Source organism: Neovison vison, chromosome 4, assembly GCF_020171115.1.
Source record: "Neovison vison isolate M4711 chromosome 4, ASM_NN_V1, whole genome shotgun sequence".
In the NCBI taxonomy this organism is placed as follows: Eukaryota; Metazoa; Chordata; class Mammalia; order Carnivora; family Mustelidae; genus Neogale; species Neogale vison.
This window is the reverse complement of record NC_058094.1, coordinates 134,500,011-134,513,124: the sequence shown is the minus strand read 5'-3', so window position 1 is coordinate 134,513,124 and position 13,114 is coordinate 134,500,011. Positions and strand designations below refer to the sequence as shown.

General features: G+C 36.6%; 1 non-coding gene across 1 annotated transcript; it reads left to right on the top strand.

The window, feature by feature from the left end:
• Positions 1-2,203: 2,203 nt before the first annotated feature.
• On the top strand, positions 2,204-2,349 carry LOC122905660. Its single transcript, XR_006384385.1, has one exon. It is a non-coding gene; the product is annotated as a U4 spliceosomal RNA (small nuclear RNA).
• Positions 2,350-13,114: the final 10,765 nt, after the last annotated feature.

Below are 13,114 nucleotides of genomic sequence, written 5' to 3'. Positions count from 1 at the left end.
ATGCCTGGGTGACTCAGCTGGTTAAGCATCTGCCTTCAGCTTGGGTCATGATCCCGGGGTCCTAGGATTGAGCTTCATGGGGTGGGGAGTCTGCTTCTCTCTGCCTCTGCTGCCCCCCTGCTTATTCTCTCTCTGACAAATAAATAAAATATAAAAAAAAATAAATAAATGTGCTTTTGTGAGTCTGAGTGTGTGTGTGTGTGTGTGTGGTGTGACACCGGGGCCTCATCATCCTTTTATCTACTTTTGTTATTTGGGAAGACAGAAAACCAAACAACCCGCCGACTCGCATTACAGGGAGAAGCACAGCTTTATATCACTGAGAAGATCCAGTTTCCCAAACCCACGGTGATTAGATGAATACCATTAAGCAAGACATTACCGAGACCATGGCAGCCCATTTTCCACATGGGTCTCAAATGAGTCCTGATGATCTTCGGGTCTGAAAGGGAAAGCAATTTGGTCCTGACCAGGCACTGCTGGACTGAGCCATTGAAATGACTCAGCCAGCCTCTGTCAGGATGCCTTATTTGCAGATCCCGCTGGCCCGAGAAAGTCCACACTGTAACTGGCTGCTCACAGTGAGGACTCTGACCTTTCTGCTGGTTGGTGGGAAGTAGGTGATGGCTCCGAGGTGCCAGAACCCATGGGAAGCCGGGCATGCATTCCATGGGGTGACTTTTAAGCCTTGCCTTTAGTTGAACATAAACCTCGATGTAAAATTTTGTAAGTACCTCAAGGAAAGATGGAGAAAAAAATCAATTTTTTCAGTCAGATCAAAGATGCTTGTCTACTCTTTCAATTCCTATTTACATAGGGTTTTTTTTAAAGGGTTTTATTTATTTATTTGAGAGAGAGAGGCAGAAAGGGAGAGAGCACAGAGGGAGAGTGAGATGGAGAAGCAGACTCCCCACTGGACAAAGAGCCCGAGGACACAGGACTCAATTCCAGGACCCCCAGATCATGACCCAAGTGGAAGGCAGATGCTTAACTGACTGAGCCACCCAGGTGCCACTGCGCAGAGTTATTAAGAACTAAGTAAAAAGCTATAGGCAGATTTACCTAGGAGAAATGACAACTTCTTGATCCTAACTATTTCAAAATAATGAAATTACTATTAAAAGGTGTATGGGGAGATAGAGAGGAGACGGGAGTTGGGGGAAATTGGAAGGGGAGGTGAACCATGAGACTACGGACTCTGAAAAACAATCTGAGGGGTTTGAAGGGGCAGGGGGTGGGAGGTTGGGGTAGCAGGTGGTGGGTATTATAGAGGGCACAGATTGCATGGAGCACTGGGTGTGGTGCAAAAATAATGAATACAGTTATGCTGAAAATAAATAATAAATAAATAAATAAAATGTTAAGAAAAAATTAAAAAAAAAGGTGTATGGCATATGTTCTATAGCTTTTAATCTTCAAGTAAATAATTCATTATTTGGATTGCTTAGTATTAAAATGTGTTTCCATAGAAACTAAAGTGTCACAACTTGACTTAATTTAAAAAGTCTTAATTCTGATACAAATGGATGTTTGATTAAGTTTCCAGAAAACTGCCTGTTTCTTGATTGATATTGTGGTTTATTTTTCTTAAAACACGAAAATGAAAATAGGACCATGAGTAAGAATATTTGAATAAAGACAGGAAAGCCTGGCAATGTTTTACATACAAGTAGTGGTTATGAGAAAGAAAACGGAATTGTTTACGTTAATGTAAATGTGACCCAAAACATTTTTCAAAAAATGAAGTTAAAATTTTGTACAAATCCAGGCTTATAGACACAAATAACACACAACTGTTATGTTTCTAATAGCATTTATTGCATGGATAATATCCATGTTATTTTCTTTTTTTTTTTTTCCAATTTATTTATTTTCAGAAAAACATTATTCATTATTTTTTCACCACACCCAGTGCTCCATGCAAGCCGTGCCCTCTATAATACCCACCACCTGGTACCCCAACCTCCCACCCCCCCCGCCCATGTTATTTTCAATAATCATCCACTATATCTACATCCTATCAAGTACTTTTTTTTTTAGTTTTTTTCACGTTTACTTGCAGTGTTTATCCATTCGTTCTTTACGTCCTGTAAAAACCCCAATTAAGATGTAGTTCTGACTCCATACTGTCATCCCACAGTGTAGCAGAAAGAAGAAACCCATGATAGTTAAGTAGAAATTTTATGTTTGAAGAGCCAAGTGGAGCTTTGCGCAGTGGCAGTATCGTAGCCAATGAGGTTTATCCGAGGCATGATTATTGCTAATTGAAGAGCCAAGTGGAAAACAGTTTCTTCCTTGAACGTTTAGGTACTGTAAAAGTATGCTAAATCTTGAATGTTTCCCCAGATTTAACTCCTCAGTGGAGGTTGTAGTGGGGAAGGAAGGCATCGTACTCTGTTAGCCCTGGAATCATTACTGTTGAATTGGATCACCGCCATCACAAGGACATGACACCTGGTTGACCTGGGAGCTGGAGCCCAGCAGCAGGGGACTTCCATACTAGAAGCTGCCCCAAAGAAATAGCCTTGAGACAGCGTTATGGTGCTGAGACCATCGGGATGGTAGGATGGTACGCTTGACCGAGACCAGGTAAAGCCACAGCAAAAACCTCAAGATTTGGCAGGTGGAAGCAGAGATCTCCTTGCTTTGCGGAACCCTAGGCAAGCCTTACGTATGAGTTACCTTGCTCAGTGCACCTGTCGCCTGCCCATTTGGCCTGGCCTGCCTGTTCTGTCTTTCGCTGCCCTTCACAGGGGCCTAGTTTCAGATCACACGTGGGAGGATCTGAGGACAATGCAAAGCAACAATTAGGTCAGTGCACATTAAATCTGTGCTAGGAACACACGATAGGACAGTAACTGAGATTAATTTGTAGAGGTGTGAGATTGCCTGATAGTTATATAGCATCTTCTGTTTGACCAAGCAATTTCACATGCATTTCTTGCAATCATTCTTTGATGAAATTATGGTTACTTACAATTAACAGTTCAGACTCCTCATCTGCCTTTGGGGATTCTGACTTTCAAATAGCTAAGGTAACTAGATCGTACTGAATAGAAAAGCATGCACTTTTAACTATAGATCTAGCTTTCTGGGATTATCACTTCTGCACTTTTTATTTTAGTAATGTATGAAACATACAGAATTTGTTAGGTTTTCCTGATTTTGCTTGTCAGAGGACATTTGAAATGGTGTTCAAATGAGTGGCTCTTTTTTTCTATTATGTATTCATGCTTGTCTCTGGATCACTTTCATTTAAGTCACCATCAAAAGTCTCTAATTTAAGCTGACAAATATATATTTAGTGTAGACAAAAGGATTTGAAGAAATAAAGAGACTTACAAGGCCAAGACAATTTTTATTAAGAATTCTTAGAATTGGAATAGGGAAGGTATTGGAGTTATTTAACCACATTATAAAGATATAAGTGATGTGAAACTTAAATATTATTGTGATCGAGTCAACTGTTCAGAACAGACCCAAGTAAAATGTTAGTACAGAGGGAAGGTAACATTTCACAGGGTTTATCAACAATGGCTTTTTATCAGATCATGGGATTGGGGGTTATAGCAAGCCAATTAAAAGAAAATTCTTTTTTTTAATAGTTTATTTATTTTAGAGTGAGAGAGAAAGAAAAAAAAAAAACATGTGAACTGGGGGAAGGCAGTGGGAAAGGGAGAGGGACAAGACTCCACACTGAGCTCAGAGCCGGTTCCACGGCTCAATCTCATGACCCTGTGATCATGACCTGAGCCCAAATCAAGGGTTGGATGCTTAACCCACTGAGCCACCCAGGTACCCCAAAAAGAAAAATTTTAAGTTAGATTAATACTATAAGCTATACAGCAAAATAATTCACAGTCAGGTTGAAGTATGAGAATAAAAATGTAAACCAATGATATATGCTATCTATAGTGTAGGGCAGGACTTCCTAAGAATCATGACACCATATACAAAAAACACAGAAGAAATATGAATAATACTTGCAACTTTGTATTCTAAAAGTTTACTATAAACAAAACTTAAAAATATGGGAAAAAAACACATTTTCAAAATAATTGAGAGATAAGAATTCATTATAAGATACTTCATTACAGAAAGTTCAATAGAAAATGGGCATGGGACTGTGACAGATAATGCAAAAAGGAAGGGATAGAAAAAAAACTAAGCATACAAAATGTGCATTAAAAAAATCAAAGATGAACATATTGAAATGGCAAGAAAGTTCATCATAATAGAAATGATGACAAAAATGTCAGTGTAGGAGGGAACTATGAAACACCATATTTCCACAAAAGCAATATATAAAAAGGCAAAAATGGTCAGAATCAAGTTTTTCAGATCTGTAGAATCTGTAAACAGAATTTAAAACATCCAGGGTAATGCTTACTGAAGAAAGAAGCTGATGAATTTTCTAAGAGCTGTAGTATCTCAATTACTGGCTTACCATCTCTCATTCCCCAGCTTTTATACTGAAAACTATAAGATGTTGCTCAAAAAATTAAAGAAGCCCTAATTAAATGAAAAAACATGTCATGTTCATGTATTAGGAGAGATAACATGGTTAAGGAAATAATACTACCTAAAGGGGTCTACAGTTTCAGTGCAATCCCTATCAAAACCCAATAGCCCCCCCACTTTTTTAAACAAATGAATATGTTGATTCTAAAATTCAAGTGGAATTCAAAGGACACTAAATAGTCAAAACAAAGAAGAATGAAGTAGAAGAACATACACTTCCCAATTTGGAAACACACTACAAAGTTAAAATAAACAGAAGAGTGCAGTACTGACATAGGATAAGAATATAGGTCAATGGAGAGGCCTTGACAGTGTAGACAGAGTCCTACAGCTACATTCCATTAATTTTCCCCAGGGTGCCAAGATCATTCAACGAATAAAGAATCGTTTCATCAATATATGGTTCGGCGAGTATTCTAGATGCAAAAGAATAAAGTTGAAACTTTACCTCAGACAATATAATATTAAATCAAAATTGACCCCTCCCCAAAATAATAATAATAATAACGATGTAAGAGCTAAAGTATAAAGCTCATGGAAGGAAGCAAAGGTGTAAATATTCATGGACATAGATTAGACAATGCTTCCTTAAATATGACACCAAAACAACAAACAGTTAAAGAAAAAGATAAATTAAATCCCTAACCCCAATGTGACTCTATTTGGAAATGGGTGTCTTTGGGGGAAGTAAATAGGGTTAAATGAGGTCATAAGGGTGGAGACCCAATCCAAAAGGACTATTGTCCTTATAAGAAGAGGAAAAGACACCAGAAAATCCCTCTCTCCTTGTGTATGTGGAGGAAAGTCCATGTGAAAGCACAGAGAGAATTGGGCTATGTCAAGCCAAGGGGAGAGGCAACAGAAGGAACTAACTCTTATTACCTTGATCTTGGACTTTCAGCACCCAGAACTCTGAGAGAATACATTTCCATTGCTTCACCCACCCAGTCTTGGGGTTTTGTTACTGCAGCCCCAGCAAACTGACACATTGATGAAAGCAAAAATAAATAGTGAAATAAAAAAGAGATTCAATCTAGAATTTACACTTCTAGAGATAAATGCCAAGACATGAATGGAGACATGTGTCCATTTTTACTTATTCCTTTTTGCATTTTTTTTAAGAGGGAGCGAGAGGTTTTTCTTTTGTTGTTTGTTTGTTTGTTTGTTTTAAGATTTTTACATATTTATTTATTTGACAGAGAGATCACAAGTAGGCAGAGAGGCAAGCAGAGAGAGAGAGGAGGAAGCAGGCTCCCTGCTGAGCAGAGAGCCCGATGTGGGACTCGATCCCAGGACCCTGAGATCATGACCTGAGCCGAAGGCAGTGGCTTAACCCACTGAGCCACCCAGGCGCCCGGGAGCGAGAGTTCTAAGTGCGCTCTGTGGTGAGCACAGAGCCCACCATGGGGCTCAATCTCTGAGATGGTGACCTGAGCCAAAACCAAGAGTCAGATGCTTAAATAACTGCACCACCCAGGCACCCTGATATGTGCCTATTTTTAACAAAAAACAAGTTGTGGTGTATGTTATGCAGCTCAATATAGAATATACAGAAAGAATATAAATTTGCTATCTAAAATAAAGAACAGTTATTATAAATTTTACACCTATTTGAGGAAATAGTAATTGCTATTATAAAGAACTTCTACATAAATGCATTTATACACCATTTTGCTAAGACAAAATTTTGACTAATAAAGTAATAATTCTCCATTAAATACATTTCTGGAATGAAACATACATTAGCATACTGCAAGATCTACAGACTAACATTGATTATCTCCAGATGAAGCCATGATGTGGTTTGGCCAACCTACACTGGCCAACAGCAGGTGATATTCTGTATACATGTCATTCAATGAAACCAAGTTGATACCTTGACATTGACTGTTGTAGAAGTATTTACATCAGACATTAAAAATCAAGTTTTAAATTTCATTTTATTTATTGTTTAGACATACTGGCTTGCTAGCCTACCACTGGCTTTACATTTATGGTATTTTTTGCTTGTTTTAATCTTTTCTCTGTGGTTCGTAACACCTTTTCATGTTTTCAGTACTAATCAGTTTTTGGTTACAGCTATCTTCTACTCTTCACATAGTTTCACTGTTATATGATTTGTGATTTTATTTGGTTGAGAATTTTAATTTAATTTAGCACAATTTATCAAATTTTATTTTTCACATTTTATTTTTAAGTTTAATTTTTAAAAATTCCAATATAGTTAACATATGGTGTTCTGTTTAGTTTTGGGTGTACAATACAGTGATACAACAATTGTGTTCTTTACTTGGTGTTTGTACTGACAAATGTACTCTTAATCCCCTTCACTATTTCACTTGTCACACTGCCCACCTCCTCTCTGGCAACTACCAGTTTGTTCTTTATAGTTAAGAGTCTATATTTTGTTTGTCTATTTTTGTCTTTGTTTTGTTTCCTACATTCCAGAGATGAGCGAAGTCATATGGTATTTGTCTTTCTCTGATTGAGTTGTTTTGCTTAGCAAAATATTTTCTAGCTCTGTCCACATCATTGCAAATGACAAGATTTAATCTTTTTTATTGCTGAGTAATATTCCAGTGTGTGTGTGTGTGTGTGTGTGTGTGTGTGTGTGTGTGTTTACCACATCTTCTTTATCCATTCATCTATAAATGAGTGTTTGGTTTTTTTCATATCTTCTTTATATACATACTGCTGTAATAAACATAAGGATGTATATATCTTCTCGAATTAGTTTCATGGTAGGGGGGCAAATACCCACTTTTCTCAAATGATTCCAAAAAATAGAAAAAGAAGGAAAGTTTCCAAATTCATTCTGAGGCCAGTGTTACCCTGATACCAAACCAGATAAAACACTACAAAGAAAGAATATAGGTCAATATCTCTGATAAACATAGATGCAAAAATCCTCAACAAAATATTAGCTAACCAAATCCAACAATACCTTTAAAAAGTTATTCACCATAATCAAGTGGGATGTATTCCTGGATGCAAGAGTAGTTCAGTATTTGCAAATGAATCAATGTGATACATCACATCAACAAGATACAAGATAAGAACCATATGGTCATTTCAATAGATACAGAAAAAGCATTTGATAAAGTACAGCATCCATTCATGATAAAACTGCTCAACAAAGTAGGTTTAGAGGGAACATATATCAATATCATAAAGGCCATATTTGGAAAACCCACAGCTAACATCATACTCAGTGACAAAAAGCAGATTTCACCTACATCAGGAACAAGACAGGGATGTCCACTCCCTCCACTTTTATTCAACATAGTATGGGAATCCTTAGTCACACCAATCAGACAAGAAAAAGAAAGAAAAGGCATCCAGATTAGTAAGGAAGAAGTAAAACTTTTCCTATTTGCAGATGATATGATACCATATATAAAAAACCTCAGACTCCACTAACAAACCACTAGAGCTCATAAATAAATTCAATAAAACCACCAGAAAAAATTCAATGTACAGAAATCTGTTGCATTTCTATAAACTTATAATGCAGTAGCTGAAAGAGAAATTAAAAGAACACAACCCCATGTACGATTGCATCAAAAACAATAAAATGCCTAGGAATATTCTCAAATAAATGATTAAAAGATCTATACTCTGAAAAGTATAAAACATTAGTCAAGAAATTGAAGATGATACAAATAAATGGAAAGATGTCCTATGCTCATGGATTAAGAGAACAGTATTGCTACACAAAGCAACTTATAAACTTAATGGAATCCTCATCAAAATGCCAATAGCAATTTTTGCATAATTAGAAAGAGTAATCCTAAAATTTGTGTAGAACCACAAGACACCCCAAATAGCCAAAGCAATCTTGAGTTTTAGGGAAAACTAAAGGTATCACAATCCTAGATTTCAAGATTGACTACAAATCTGTAGTAATCAAAACAGTATGGTGGTGGCATAAAAATATACACATAGATCAATGAAATAGAATAGAAATCCCAGAAATAAATCCATGGTTTATAGGTATTTAATCTATGACAATGGAGGCAAGGATATCCAATGGGGAAAAGACAGGCTCTTCAACAAATGAGGTTGGAAAAACTGGACAGCAACACCCAAAAGAATGAAACTGATCACTTTAACATTTGATTTTTAAAATCTGCTCAGATTTAGTTGTTTTTATGATATGAGACAAGTCTAACATTTTTTTACAAAAAATAACCAATTTTATGGAAGTATTTATTGAATGATACCTAATCCCCCACCACTCTGCTATATGTAGTCAATTACAAATCAAATACATTTATATGCATAGATCTATTTCTGGACACTTTCGTATTTGTTATTTTAACTGTTTTCTTCTCTGTGGCCATTTGTGATAGACAGAATAATGGGCTGCCAAGGATGTCTTCAGGCTAAACCACAGAATGTGTGAATATGTTACTTTACTGGCAAAATGAATTTTGCAGATGTGATTAACTTAAGTCTATTGAGTTGGGGAGATGACCCTGAACAATCCTGGTGGATCCAATGCGCAGTTCCTCATGAGCAAAAGGCTAAGGTAGGAGAGTCAACACCAACAAGCAAGGGCGATGGCTGAAGCACAGTCAGAGACAGGGATTGAGAAAGTCTCCACCAGCCATTGCTGGCTCCCACGGTGGATCGAGGCACTAACCAAGGAACGCAAGTGGCCTGTAGAAAGTCAACGTGCAAGGACAGAGATTCTCCCTTATCATCTCCACTGAGGAATGCAGCCCTGTGGACACCTTGAGTTTAACCTAGACTTCTGTCCTCCAGAGTTTTAAGATAATCAGTTTCTATTGTTTTAAGTCACTAAATTTGATGTGATTTGTTACCACAGCGGTAAGAAATAAAAATACCATCCATCATGACCTTCACGTGATAGTGCTCTGTAGTAAGCACTGTTGAGTGAGGGCCCAGGTCTCCATGCACTGTTCTTCAGAAGTCTCCAGTCTTCCTTGATTGAACACTTACAAAGCAATTCAGCTCATAAATAACCACAGACACACCTGCTTTGTGTACACGCATATATGCACATATATGTGTGCATGTCCAGATATGCCAAACTTCTTGGGACTTCAGAACATCAACATATGGATCAGCATTTCTCAAAGTAGGGTCCAAGGACACTAGAAGTCCCAAAACCCTTTTAGGAGAGTCCCAGGATTCTCCTTTTGCTGTTCATTTATATGTTACAACAAAACGACTATAGAAACAGACCTGAGAATCCTGCCATCTTCTACCAAACAGATAGTAAGTATCTTTTCAAAAATAGAAAACAAAGCTACTCTCCTTGTGTTATGGAAACAACAGTTATTTTTCATAAAATATGTGTGATTTATGTTACATCTAATGATTTCTTATGGGCATTTAAGAAGAGCTAAAAATACACACTTTAACATGTTCTAAACTTCAATGTCTCATCAGATAAATGTCGACCGATGCAATGCACACAAGAAAAGCCTCGCTGTAATCTTTAAGAATTTACTGGAGGTGAAAGTAATATGCAGAACAAAAAAGATTTAAAACTGTTAATACATGTTAAGTTTTAAGCAAGATATATTTATGATGCCAAGTTTGTCTATGAATGAACACATCTCTTTCATGTATATCTCTGCTTTTATTAAATAGTATCTGATGAAAAAAAATAGTATCTGATGACTTCCAATAACATTTTAAAATTATTTCAAAACATTGTGTGTTTTTTGGTAAGTTTGTTGCTAAATAATTAGTACTTTTGTTTCTGCTTTATGAAGTTTATAAATGTTATAAGCATGTTTTATTTATTTTATAAGGTCCTACTATACTTTTAAAAAAGGTATATTTTCTATTTTCTGTGACCCTTGGGATATTCCTAAAAATTATCTTTGGATTCTTTGGGATGTTTGTTATCATAGGCAAAAATTTCCTATATTTTCAATACTTACAAGTGTGTTTTTTCTTTTCTCAGTGCCTAATTACACCATCTAAGATTTTCAGTAGAATACTGAGCAAATCTGTAAGAACAGGGCATCTTGTGTGTAGGTGCCTGTAAATGCCTTAAATTAAAGGAAGGTTTCAAAAATTCAGCATTAATATGATATTTGCTGGAGGAACTTTTTCTAGGTTAATATTGTTAAATCAGGATAAGAAACATTTCTGTTTTCCTATATTCCTACAATTTTTTAATGCCAATAAATAAGTGTTGAATATCACCACATGATTTCTCTGTACTGTTAACGTCTAACATAAGGTTAGACTAGACTCTGGCAGTTACAAATATACCCCAAACCTCGCTGCATTACCAGAATAAATACTTTCCTTAAATTACATCACTGACTATCACAGGATAAATGGGATATCTTAATACTTCTGTATCTACTAGAGAGTTTATGTCTTTAATTTAAAACATTCTCATAAGAGTGTCTGGGTGTCTCAGTCATTAAAAGTCTACCTTAGCCTCAGATCATGATCCTGTGGTCCTGGGTTTGAGCCCCACATCTGGGTCCCTGCTCAGCAGGGAGTCTGCTTCTCCCTCTCCCCCTCCCCCTGCTTGCATTCCCTCTCTCACTGTCTCTCTCCCTCTCTCTCCAATAAATAAATAAAATCTTTTTAAAAATTTAAAAAGTATATATTCTTACAAAGAAAATTCCATGCCCAGGCAACTGCAATCATAAATTCCTACAAATCCTTCCAAGAGGATATAAAAATAGGAAAAAAAAAACAACAATTTGCTTTAAGAAGTTACTGTGGAGTAACCTTGATATGATCTGAAGAAGAGAATTGTAAAAAAGGAAAATATCAGGAAATTGTCTCTCATTAACATAGGTATGAAAATAATAAATAAAATATTAGCTAGTGTAGTTCAGCAATGTATAAAACTATAAATAGACCATGATTAATTGGTATATATTCCAAGGTTGGTTTAATATTAAAAAAATAAATCAGTGTAATTCACCACATTAAAAAATAAAGGCACAAAGACAGCAATCTTGATGGTTGCAAAGTACAGCATTTGATAAATTGAAAAAGCTGGAAAAAGAATTCAAAAATCCCTAAATTAATAGAAACTTTCTTAATCTGTTAAGGATCGTTTACAAAAAAATATATATATGTAAGCAACACTTCTTCATGGTGACAGTTTGAAAGCTTTCTTTTTGATCTGAAGAAGAAGAAAAGAGGTCTACTGTCAAAACATCTTTTCCCCTTGTGTGGGAAGTCCCAGCCAGTGCAATAGTAAGGTCAGAAGGAGCAAAGTGTGAAGATTCAAAGTAAAGGAAAGCTGTGATGATTTGCACATGACATTCTCATGTACACAGAAAACATAAAAGAACTCACCGTTAAATTAGGTTAATAAGTGAGTTTGGTAAAGTCACTCAGTTCTGGATCTGATCCATGCTGGACCTATAATCTGTTGCTAATCAAAAAGTATTAATTGATGGCATGAACTAACAACATATACTTAACAGATTTAATAGCAATACATAAGGGCTCCACACAAAAATTAAAGAGCTAAATAAATGGGAAAAATGTAAGGTGTTGATGGACTGGAAAATGTAGTATTACGAAGATGCCGTCAACTTCCAATTGAGCTATTGATTCAGTCAAGACGACAGAGCTTTTTACAGTCCGTATTTACGAAGTAGTTCTAAATCCATATAAAAATGTAAAAAACCAGGCTCCTGGGTGACTCAGTCGGTTAAGCATCTGACTTTTGATTTCAGCTCAGGTCGTGATCTCAGGGTCGTTGAGATCGAGCCCTGAGTTGGGCTCTGTGCTCAGCATGGAGTCTGCTTCAGAGTCTCTCTCCTTCTCTCTCTGCCCCTCAAATAAATAAATAAATCTTTAAAGGAAATGGAAAGGGCCAAGAATAGAAGAGATGATCCTATGGAATCAAAACAAAACTGGAGATCCAAGATTGCCAGGGGTAAAGGGAATGCAATAAAGATGTAATGAAGACAACATCACTGTCCAGGAACAAAAATGGAAAAACTGGACTGAGAATCATAAGAGAGGCTGGAAAGGGACCCACAGAGAGTTGGACATCTGATTGACAGCAAAGGTGACAACCATGCTGAGGAAGAAAGAGTTAATTTTTTTATATGTAACTGTTTCTTCATTAAGAGAATATTCTTATTTCTACATTCCTTTTTGAAGCAGGTGGCATACCAGGTGTCTTACAGATCTAAAAGTAAAAGGTAAAACAATAATATTCCTGGAAAACATAGAGGACTCGCTTCTGGAACTTAGGAAAGGAAAAATGTCTTATGCAAGACACAGCAAGCACTAGTCATAAAGTAAAAAATTAATAAATATGCAAAGCAAGAATTTCCATTCATTATGATAGCTAAGGAAAGCAAAACTGTCAGGCACTATGTCAAGGAGACAATTCCCAAACTTCTTTTTTTTTTTTTTAAAGATTTTATTTATTTATTTGACAGAGAGAAATCACAAGTAGATGGAGAGGCAGGCAGAGAGAGAGAGAGGGAAGCAGGCTCCCCGCTGAGCAGAGAGCCCGATGCGGGACTCGATCCCAGGACCCTGAGATCATGACCTGAGCCGAAGGCAGCGGCTTAACCCACTGAGCCACCCAGGTGCCCCCAAAATTCTGACAATGGACTTG